The sequence below is a fragment of the Palaemon carinicauda genome, chromosome 27, assembly GCF_036898095.1.
Source record: "Palaemon carinicauda isolate YSFRI2023 chromosome 27, ASM3689809v2, whole genome shotgun sequence".
Classification (NCBI taxonomy): Eukaryota; Metazoa; Arthropoda; class Malacostraca; order Decapoda; family Palaemonidae; genus Palaemon; species Palaemon carinicauda.
In genome coordinates this window covers 11,945,149-11,955,148 of record NC_090751.1, presented here as the reverse complement: position 1 = coordinate 11,955,148, position 10,000 = coordinate 11,945,149, and the positions used below count along the sequence as shown (strand labels likewise).

General features: G+C 34.9%; 1 protein-coding gene across 4 annotated transcripts in view; it reads left to right on the top strand.

Moving 5' to 3' along the window:
* LOC137620532 (trypsin-1) overlaps positions 1-10,000 on the top strand; it is a 255,486-nt gene that overhangs the window by 112,307 nt on the left and 133,179 nt on the right. The gene's annotated exons all lie outside the window — the stretch shown is intronic.

Genomic DNA, 10,000 nt, shown 5'->3' with positions numbered 1-10,000 from the left:
TCAGAAACTAACTTTACATGAGCATTGAGCTTCACATATGATTTTGCACATCGTGAATTTTTTTTTCGACGACCTAATGTTTCGCTCTTATTTGAAACGCATGCAGAATTATTTTACATTGTATTCGAAGCAGTGATCTCTGTCTTAGGTCTTTGGTCTATTTTTTTTTTTCTTCTTGATAAGTAATATTTTATCTTACAATTATTTTTTATATTCTTTAAAAATTGTTGGAGGATGTAAAGATTGTATTTGTTTCTTTAAGGGTCAAACGTCCTGAGTTATACGTCTATCCTTGAAGTTATATTTGCCGCCGATTAATAACATATATTAGTAGTAGGTGCTCGGCTCAAAGGTCAGATATCCATGCTGTTGTACTGGTAATTATTCCATTATAAACTGTTGAAAGGTTTAAATGTCGCTCATGAATGGCAGAGACTCTCTTGCAGGACAACGCCCTAGAAACTGAACATATATACATATGATTAGTGCCCAAGCCCCCTCCCACCAAAGCTAAGACCAGGGTGGTTCAGGCAATGCCTGCTGATGACTCAGCAGGTAGACATATAGTTTCCTCCAAACCTCCCATCCCTAGCTGACAAGGACGGTGAGGTTGCAGACACTACAAGAAACTATCGAGCTTAAGTGGGTCTCGAACTCCCATCAAGCAGATCACCAGGCAGGAACGTTTCCAACATGCTACAACCCTATTAGTAATATATTCGTTCAGGGCAATCTGTTTGTGGTTTCTCAATTGCTGTTGACCTTTTGTGTGTATATATATATTATATATATATATACACATATATATATATGTATATATATATAAATATTGTGTGGGTGTATATATATATATATATATATACAGTATATCCCTTTCGAGTGGGGATACCTTAACGTGAAGAAAAGGTTTGTTTATCGCCATAATCAGGAAAGCCTTACTAGTCAGGGCCCACCATACTACGTTGGTTTGTTGTGAGCGATCTGACTTAAGTCTCCCACCATCACCAACCGCAGTTGCCAGCAGGGTGATGAAAACTGATCAAACCCCAGCTATGAATAAGGACATATCTGAGGCTTTTCTCCTGCACTGTACTAGAAATGGCTGTATTTGTTTTTGTTGTTGCTGTGAATGCAGTATATAGGCATATACACGTATTAAGTTCCGTGAAAGTTTAATGTATTTGCGGACTCTTAGGCTTTTTTATATATAATTGCTAACCTATTTAGAATCGTTCCTACTTCCTCTAAAAAATAAGATTATCATTCTTCTGTATGAGTGAACACTTCAAATGTGATGTCGTAAGTCGAACATAAAACGTATTCAGTCTTGAATTATGACTGCTATCATTCATTGTTGTTATTTTTTTATTGTTATTTCCACGCACCCTTTTGATTACTGTCTTTTTAGAGATAATAACACATTATTTTCCCATTTTAGTTTTATTTGATCATTTCTGTAACGGTCTGAAGAAAAAAAAGGATTTATGAACCGTCATGAGTCTCTCTCTCTCTCTCTCTCTCTCTCTCTCTCTCTCTCTCTCTCTCTCTCTCATGTTTGTTACTATTATATATAAACCGAACATTCAGCTTTAATAAAAATAGTAAATAAAATAATGTTTATTATTAAGTACACGTTTATGAAGCACGTAGTTCAGCTTATTATTTTATGCTCTACATACAGGTCACATTATAGGTGTCAGCTAATAAGATTATTATATTTGCTTGTTAAAATATAATTGGTTTCCTATTTATATAATCATTGAAGAGAGAGAGAGAGAGAGAGAGAGAGAGAGAGAGAGAGAGAGATTCAAACATATAATAGTCTTTGCATCCTTAGCTGTTTAAACATTCCATATATTACTAACATTCTTTTCAAAGGGTTTGTGGTCGCCGATGTGGTAACATCCCTGACTGGGCGAACGCCAGACTGGGGTTCGAGTCCCGCTCAAACTCGTTAGCTCCCTTGGTCGCTGTAACCTCACTATTCTTGTATGCTAAGGATGGGGGGTTTTGGGGAGACTATAGGTCTATCTGCTGAGTCATCAGCAGCCCTTGCCTGGGCCCCCTTGGACTTAGCTTGGGTGGAGAGGGGGCTTGGGCGCTGATCATATGTATATATGGTCAGTCTCTAGTGCATTGTCCTGCTTTCTTGGGCAATGTCACTGTCCCTTCCCCCTGCCATTCATGAGCGGCCTTTAAACTTTTAAAACAGAGACCCGCAATCATGCTATTGCGATTATATCCCAAAGGGTCATATCAGTTAAGAAGTAACCTTCACCAGATAAGAGGCGTAACAAAACACGAAAATTATATCCATATGCGAGCTTAACCTTCACGGTATATCTCTCACCTTCATCATCATCCTGAATCCTTCCTCGTCTCTCATTTATTATGTATTTAATTATTAGCTCACATTATCGCCTGCGTCCCTGGCATCGGCCTAGAGACCTCAATCTTTTCTCACTTAACTGTTAACAGTCGGTGTCTAAGTCAGAGAGAAGGGGAGGTGGTGGTGGGGGTGGGGGTGTTCTCCACCCATATTGTGACGTCAATCCTAAGAAACAAAAGACTGTCGTAACATCCTGTTTGTTGGGGATTTCAGAAGGAAAAGGAGGCGTAAAGGGGGGGGAGGGGGGTAGAGTTAGAAATGAGGAAACATTTAGGCTGATATGCATCGTTTCTTTCTGCTCTATATAATCTCGGAGATGCTGAAATAAATAATATAAAAATGGCTTCCTTCCTTCTGTCCGAATTCTGGGCCTTAGTATGATTTTCGTGGTTCTGATTGATTCTTTTCTCTACGGGATATCACTGATAGTCAGAATCGTCGAGGCGAATGGGTCTGCCCCTCTGTTGTTAAGAAGAGTTCGTGTCTAATCTGACATCTCATGCGTTTGTTTCTGTTCTTATACGAAACAACGATTTTCTGTTCTTATACGAAACAACGATAATCTCCCCCATATATTGAATAGCAAGTGTCTAATATATATATATATATATATATATATATATATCTTTGCTGTTACGAACATCTGCAACCACTCAGAACAACTATCTTCTACAGATTGCCCAAACTGCCATGTGGTAGTTAATAAAGGGTTTAATCAATGTGTATGCGTGTGTGTGTTTGCGTGTGTGCATATACATCTAAATATTTAGCCGTCATTTTTAACGGGTCGCGTACACTATTCTATGGATAATAAACTCCACATTGATACTTACTATCGTCTAGCCCGGGGTAGCCTTCTTGAGTATAAGGTTGATTGGTATGGGTCACATGAGGCATAGTAAAGCCTGGAGTCTAAATGAGTGAAGTGTTCTAAATCAAATGCATTCTAGGCGCCAGTGATCACTGACCAGAGATGTTCCAACTTCATAGAAGCTAAATCCAAAGTCTATGCCAAATCAATCAATTGGTTGCCTCCATTCGCTTCTGAAAATAGATAATGTTTGATTCAAGCATCGTTATGCACCTGCATAACTATAGGCTTATACATGATGTAAAAATGTTTATTAGAATGCACCGTACATGGTATTATTTTACAACGTTTAATTTTATTATCGTTATGCACCTTTATAACTCCAGGCCTATACATGATATAGAGATGTTTATTTAGAATGCACCGTACATAGCATTATCTTACAAAGTTTAATTTAAGCATCGTTATGCACCTTTATTACTCTAGGCCTATACATGATGAAGAAATGCTTATTTAGAATGCACCATACATAGCATATCTTATAACTTTTAATAGAAGCATCGTTATGCATCTGTGTGACTATAGGCCTATACATGAGTTAGAAATGTTTACTTAGAATGCACCATATATAGCATTATCTTTTTGCTTTATGTATATGGAATAATTTCCATCCTTTATCAGCAATGTGAGATAATACAGGATAATATAAGTATGCATAGATTTATTTCCGATGCCAGTTAGGTAACCTAACCTATTAGTCGCGTAGTATGAAGCATCTACCCAACCTGGTTGATTACCATCTATTTACTACTTTCGTGGTGTGTATCACACGCAACAACAGAAATAGTTATCTGTAAAAGTACATGTTGATGACGCGCTAAATGCGTTTAATTTCGCAAGACGTAAGGAAACAAAAGCAAAGGCAAAACCAAGGTTAAGTAAAAAGAACATTCACATTCAGAGAGAGAAAAGTCCGTTACTATTGTTGTCAGGTTTGAAATAAATGATAAAATGTTATTGCGTGTCCTTGTCTCGCGTCTCTTTTTCGCCGAAATATACTTTTGATTGTCAACGGATAGACTTATCTGTTGTATTTCTCTACCGCTAGATAATATTACATTGAAATAAAACTGTTTCTAATACTGTGCCAACCAGCACCTTTATGTATTTTTTTTCGCTGGCGTTAAAGATATCCGGTGAAGATCTCATTGAAGCTTCAATTTTGATTTTGAATAGCCTAATTATTGTAATACTGGAGAACAAATCTCTGAATATACTGCAAATGCAGTATTACAGTGATGAATGTCCGAAAGTATTACTAGCTTGACTGTGTTCTACATTTTGCCAATCAACAAGAGTTCTGGTAGCCTATTGGAAACGTCCGTGCTTGGCGATCTAGTGGACTGGGGTTCGAGACCCGTTCAAGCTCGATAGTTTCTGGTAGTGCCCGTAACTTAAGCATCCTTGTGAGCTAAGGTTTGGGGAAGCCTATAGGTCTACCTGTTGAGTAGTCAGCAGCTGATGATATATATACTGTATATGGTCAGTTTCTAGGTCATTGTCACTGTCCCTTATCTCTGCCATTCATTAGTGACCTTTAAAACCTTTAAAAAACCAATAAAAAAATTAGCGTTATCTCACACCATGAGTGAAAAATAGATTTAAAGATTGTGCTTATATACATTTCTGTCACAAGCATCCATTCCTCCAGTCACTATAGCTTCCATGCTATCGGCTGTGGATATTTACCGTCAGCTCCAAAAGAACAGGCTATTCCCTCTGGGGAAATTATCAGTCTTTAGATTGGGTTCATCATTAAGATTAGGAAGTCTCTCCTTGTTTCTCTTTTATTATGTTTTTCCAATCTACAATCTTTCGAGAATATGGTTTTTTAGTTTCCGCGAAGTTAGGCAACTCGATTTTTCTAATGCAATAGGTTTTTTTTTTAAAAATACCTTTTCAACTAATATCACGTAATAAATTTTCTCCTTCTCATTTGACTCTTATGAACAGTATGATATTTCTATTTGTGCGTTTTACATAGGACTATCTTTAACCTGTTTCCCATTTTACTAAGAATTTTAAAATTAAAGACAAAGACGTCTTGAAATATTAAATGCAACGTTGCAAAAATAATTATTTTTGTTTATTCCAGTTATTGTTTTACATTAGAGGTTTACTTACTTTTAATTGAAGTAACTCTCATTATACTTTAGAAAGTATAAAAAATTAGTTCGTCAGTGTATATGAGAGAGAGAGAGAGAGAGAGAGAGAGAGAGAGAATCACTGGTGACCCTCAAGCTATCGAAATCTTATTTTACTTCCTTCTATTGTTTCCCCGAAACACTCTCTCTCTCTCTCTCTCTCTCTCTCTCTCTCTCTCTCTCTCTCATTTTATCAAGTCAACTTCTTGATGGCTTTCACTTCCCGATCATTATTTTTTTCAATGGCGCTTGAACTTTTTTGGCCTCTCATCTAATTATTCAATTATTTCACTTGTTCCTTCTCGTATTCATCTACATGATTATATCTGATTATCCATAAAAGGTTTTCTTCTATTTATTTAATGAATCTCTCTCTCTCTCTCTCTCTCTCTCTCTCTCTCTCTCTCTCTCTCAAGTGATGTAGCCCAATTGAATGAACTAGCGTTCGAGCTCCGAATCAACCCAGGATGAAACACTTTATCAGTTACATATGTATTTTTTTTTATCACAACTACCTCTTAAATTGTGTACTTTATAGCTACAATTACCTCTATATTAGGTATTTTGTAGCCACAACTTCCTCCTAAGTTGTGTACTTTATAGCTACAATTACCTCATATTAGGTATTTTGTATCCACAACTTCCTCCTAAATTGTGTACTTTATAGCTACAATACCTCTTATATTAGTTATTTTTTTAGCCACAACTTCCTCCTAAATTGTGTACTTTATATATACAATTACCTCTTATATTAGGTATTTTGTAGCCACAACTTCCTCTTAAGTTGTGTACTTTATAGCTACAATTACCTCTTACATAGGTATTTTTTTAGCCACAATTACCTCTTAAATTGTGTACTTTATAGCTACAATTACCTCATATTAGGTATTTTGTATCCACAACTTACTCCTAGATTGTGTACTTTATAGCTACAATTACCTCTTATATTAGGTAGTTTTTTTAGCCACAATTACCTCTTAAATTGTGTACTTTATAGCTACAATTACCTCATTAGGTATTTTGTATCCACAACTTCCTCCTAAATTGTGTACTTTATAGCCACTATTACATCATATATTAGGTATTTTGTAGCCACAATTACCTTTTAAATTGTGTACTTTATAGCTACAATTACCTCTTATATTAGGTAATCACAACTTCCTCCTCAATTGCGTACTTTATAGCTACAATTTCCATTTATACTAGGTATTTTGTATCCACAATTACCTCTTGATAGCCTCCCTCACCTTCCGGAGCATAGTGGGCATTGTGCATACCCAAGGTACTTCTTAGGCTGTGGTAAATATGTAGTGATATTCAGATTCAAGGGATTTTGGTGATATCGAGAAAAGTAGAATTTTATTGTCTAAAAAAATACTTACATATGTGTATAGTTATATATGTACTGTTGTGTGTATATATATACAGTATATACATATATTGTGTATATATTGTTTATATATCACTTTATTTTCTATAAGACATTTGTAGAATTATAGATGATATTTCAAAGTAGATTCCCTGTAACACTACAGAGATACTCATCCATAGTTTGTCACTACAGTGTTAGGGTATTATTATTATTATTATTATTATTATTATTATTATTATTATTATTATTATTATTATTATTATTATTATTACTTGCTAAGCCACAACCCTAGTTGTAAAAGCAGGATGCTATAAGCTCAAGGGCTCCAACAGGGAAAATAGCCCATTGAGAAAAGGAAAAGAGAAAATTAAATATTTTAAGAAGAGTAACAACATTAAAAATAAATATGTTTATAAACTATAAAAACTTTAACAAAAAAAGATGAAGAGAAATATAATAGAATAGTGTGCTCGAGTGTACCCTCAAGTAAGAGACCTCCGACCCAAGACAGTGGAAGACGTAATTATCGTTTCATCAAGTTAGTGTCCAAAGAAGGTCAATGAGAATTTTATGTTGATGGATATACTCCTAAACAGGTATCCTGGTATAATGCATGATATGGCCAAGGAGACAGAGATAAGGACGAGATGAGTAAACAGGTTTTTGCAGTGTAATAAATTCTGATGATGTAAATACCATTGCCACGGACATCCTAATGCCCGTTTGTAGCCCAGACCAGAATAATGTGTTATGAGGGGAAAGTGGGGAAGAGGTTAGGATTAAGGTCATTGGTGAAAAGGGTTTAGAGTTAATAAAAAGAAAAATGGTTATAAAGATGGAAAGGTCCTTAGAGGAGGGTTTTGCCTTCAGTACGCATCAAGCGGTACACTATATGCATTACTTGAGTTTTTTTTTTGCAGTGTCCTTTAGACTTCTAGTTGCAACCACTTCTTAGCCCTCTAATTTACCTGCAGTCCTGGTTTAAATCAATTTTTCTGTTCAATTTCTCGTAGCTTTTATTTTATACTTAAACTGTTGGATTCTCCCCCATTTGCACATAGGTGCTGAATGATCTCCCCGGCCCCAGCGCCAGGCCATATGCCTGAAATTCAATTAATCCAATTAAGTAACATTAACGAACCGTGTAATATGAAGACGAAAATTAACGAAAATACAGATAATCGAAAAAAAAAATATCACTTATTGGTATAAAGGTTAAGAATATGAAGGGGCACTCCATTGAAATAAAGAAGCCAAGATCATTATATCCTAAGTGTCCTATAAAATGTTAATGGGTAGAGATGGTCAGAAGTTTGGCCTATTAAATATTGCCTAGAATCTCTTATTAGTTAGTGATTACTTAACTTTAGCTGAGGGACAAACAGCAATGTATACTTTACTGTAGATATAAAAAATTAACATCGAATCCTGAAATGTTTCATCATTAACCGCAACTACTATTTTTCCCTAAAACATTCTAAGAATATAAAACATATATATGGTTGTCCATTTATCCAGGTTATACGAGAAGAGGTAAAATGAAACGTGTTTTTCTTTATAAAGTATCAAAACTTGTCAAACAGGAGAGTAGGACCAAGAATGTGCTACGCGGCACTCATACCCTAAGAATAATTTCGCTAGTGCTATCTGGCAACTCTCCTCTTAGTGTTTTCTTCAGCCAATAGGCATTGCCCTCCCAAGAGGAATTCGTGACTGATCTCGAGATCAATTTGTTCCCGCTTTCTCCGTGAATTTTCTTTGTGATTCCGCTGACATCAGTCGTTTACTTTGCATTTGGACGACCTATGTAGTTCTCTATACGTGTCCTTTTATCTTCGGGTTTACTGCTCTTATTTTATCTGCTGGTTTTAGAGATAGTTACTTGTTTTTTCACAATGTAAATAGAACTTACCACATATATTGATAATCACAATGAAAACTCCTATTAAACGTATTTCCTCACCCACTCTCATAAAAGTGCTTTGTTGAAAAATGCCACGATCCTTCCTACTTTTTTTTTTTATTCGCTTATTTTCTTGACCTTTGCATTTATCCATGTAATATATAATATATATATATATATATATATATGTGTGTGTGTGTGTGTGTGTGTGTGTGTGTTTATATATATATATATATATATATGTTCACATGTGTGTATGTGAACAACCATACATCAAGTAATATGAATAGTTGGGTAGTTAGGCATATGCCATAAAACTGTTTCGTAATATTTCTGTATTACAAAGCTAGAAAAGTAAGAACAGATTATTCTTTATATTTTTGTGGTATGCTATGCAGAAAATTTACTGTATTATTATTTTAATCGAAATTGTATTTTCCTTCCCTTAATTTGGTAGGAATGGCACAATAATAATTATCGTAATTTGTATTCGAATTGGGTATTGAGTTCAGATCAGATTTCTTACAATACTGTGATAATTATAGAAAAGAAGAATAAGACTTAAGTTTTCTGTGCAAGCGTCAATAAGCCCTATAACCATAGTCCTTCATGATAAAACCAGGAGATAAGCTCTGTTGCCATATTTCAAACTTAATTCATTGTTTTTAATGGATATGGAGGATAATTTGGTAAAATAGGGCATTTTTTTTAGAGCAAGATTGCCATGTCCTTTCGTCTGGAATTTTTTTTCTTTTATTTTTTATTAGAGCAGGATTTTTTTTTTTTTTTTATATAGCAGGATTGCCATAGCTTCTCTTATTTCCAGTCACCTTGTAATAAAGAACGGGAAACGTGGCACCTCCGCAAGTCTCAACCCTTTATAGGTGGAGGATGATTCAGTACATAAGCTGGTATGAGGTCAACATTATATAACTTCACTTTCCATAACTTGATTTTCCAAACTAGTTCAGTAATAAATGTGTCAAAACATATTTAAAGTAAAGCTGTTCTTCTTTAACGGGAAATTTCCGGCAAAATTGCATATTATTACGCCCATAAATCTCAAATGAAATTTAAAGATAAAAAGAGAGATCCATTTTTTGCTTGTTTCTTTATCAAGAAAAGTTATCTGTAGACAGCCTATTTACAGTTTAAGCAAATAAATGATTAATCCTCTACACGAAGACCATGTATAAAAAAAAAAAGAAAAAAAAAAACTACATTAAAAGTGCATTCTTGTGAGCAGATAAATATGAATTTCACGCTTTAAAAAAAAGTAAATCATCTGTTCATCTTAAAAGTTAAGAAAGTCATCGCAATT